Source organism: Euprymna scolopes, chromosome 15 (genome assembly GCF_053919585.1).
Source record: "Euprymna scolopes isolate OS-2025 chromosome 15, ASM5391958v1, whole genome shotgun sequence".
NCBI classification, from domain to species: Eukaryota; Metazoa; Mollusca; class Cephalopoda; order Sepiida; family Sepiolidae; genus Euprymna; species Euprymna scolopes.
This window is the reverse complement of record NC_136496.1, coordinates 25,847,651-25,850,150: the sequence shown is the minus strand read 5'-3', so window position 1 is coordinate 25,850,150 and position 2,500 is coordinate 25,847,651. Positions and strand designations below refer to the sequence as shown.

The 2,500-nt window shown below is 26.0% G+C and overlaps 1 protein-coding gene across 5 annotated transcripts in view; it reads left to right on the top strand.

Annotated features, from left to right (window-relative positions):
• Positions 1–2,500, top strand: part of LOC145293752 (uncharacterized) — a 273,003-nt gene that overhangs the window by 125,588 nt on the left and 144,915 nt on the right. The window lies entirely within an intron of this gene.

The following is a 2,500-nucleotide window of genomic DNA, read 5'->3' as shown; positions in this document are numbered from 1 at the left end:
CATATATGTGTGTATATATATACCTGTGTTTATATATACATATATATATGTTCGTATATATACACACACATATATTTACACACATATATATATATTTATATATACACGTATATATATACACGCATGTGGTATACACACACACATATATATATACACATATATACGTGTATATATATATGTATATGTACATATATATACGTATATATACACGCATATATATATATACGTATATATACACAAATATATATACATACATAGATGCATATGTGCATACATATATATATATATATACATATATATATATATGCATATATGTATACACACACACACACACACACACACACACACACATATATATATATATATATATATATATATATATGTATATATATATATAATGCACCCGTATATTTGCGGCGGTGGGGCGCTCAGCCATGCCAGGTCGTAAACCACGCTAAATATAATTTAATTTATATAATTTCACATTTTCATTGTTTTATTCTAGAGCTACATCTCTACTGAATATGATATTGTACGTAATATATAGTATTGATTTCAAAAGTTAAACAAACAAAAAAAAATTAATAGAATAGAAACGAACACATTTAGCGCTTCTGTTAACTTGTTTCAGTGTTATGTCACCAGTAGTTAAAGAGTTTTTCGGTGAAATACTTGCATACATACAGACAGACACGCGCATATATTAATTGTTTTATTTAAATAAAAAAAAACACGGGAAAAAATATATATTCAAACTCAATTACTTAAGTAATAACATCTAGCGTTAGCTCTCTCTGAACATTTGATCTAGTATAATCTCTCTCTCTCTCTCCCACCTCTCTCTCTCTATATATATATATTATACTAGAACATATATATATATATATATATATATATATATATATATATTATACTATATATATATTATACTAGAACATATATATTATACTATATATATATATTATACGATATATATATATTATACTATATATATATTATACTATATATATATATATATATATATATATATATATATATATATATTATACTAGAACATTTGATCAAATAACTAGTGTAAATGATTTTACGCCGTCAGTTAAATTTATATATATATATATATATATATATATATATATATATGTATATATATATATATATATATATATATATAAACTACTTAATTTACTCACATAAAATTAATATACGAAAGTATAGATTTATGCGTAAACTTTAAGTATTTACTTCAAAAGTGCTTAATACGTAGGTAGAGCTAGTTAGTAAGTTATATATATATATATATATATATATATATATATATATATATATATATATATATATATATATATATATATATATTTACGCGGTAAAGTCGTAAGGCCTTGACTAAGAACGGGTGATTTATACAAAATTGATGGTTTAATATGATTAAGTTCGTGCTCCTGTTTCAATCCATAGTAAACTTCTTACTTCGCAGCGAATATATACCATAATACTGATTTAACTGCACCTCATAATAAAAAGAGTATCTGCAAAATTTTAACTAAATCACACCAGTAGTGTAAAAGAACAATTCGATTAGATAAAAAGACGGTGACAGGCGCTCATGCACAGACATCGTATTTTGCTGGTAGAATGCATTGAGAACAGTGGGGATGATATAGAAAAATAGTGACTCGACCGAAACATGTATGCACATCTTGAATTAATAAATTTTTTATAATAAACAGATTTTAAACAGATTATATATATATATATATATATATATATATATATATATATATATATATATATATATATATATATATATATATATGTATGTATAATCTGTTGAAAATCTGTTTATTATACAAAATTTATTAATTCAATCTGTGCATACATGTTTCGGTCGAGTCACTATTTTAGGAGACCAACGTCGTCAGACCAAAGAAGGCAAAGTTTATTAAATGTTTCAATAAGTTTCCCTCTTTGGCCTGACGAGGTGAGTCACTTTAAATAAGGACTCGACTGAAACATATCTGCACTTATGTAACCAATGATGTTTGTATAATAAACGGACAATATACCTGCTCTATACTCGATTGAACACTCTTTAATAATTACACGGGTTTTATTGGATTTACATCTAGGAAACAAATCAATCCAAAATTGTTTGTTTACAAACAGACGATTTGAGCACTATAAAATGGTGGCGGGTGTCTATTTAAATAGGCATTCCGATGAGTTATTTACGGGCGTCGCCCCCATGGTCGAGTGGGAGAACAGCCAACTGTCAACACAACTGTTCTAGGTTCAATTCTTGGCTTGGGAGAGATGCTAGTCTAGCGGCACTGATGAGATACAACGAAACAAGACTGTATGCCGATGACTACAAATATATATATATATATATATATATATATATATATATATATATATGTGTGTGTGTGTGTGTTCTGAATGTCTTTAATATGTATACTTTATTTGCAAACGAAGAATAATTTTTGCTTTGATATAATGAATA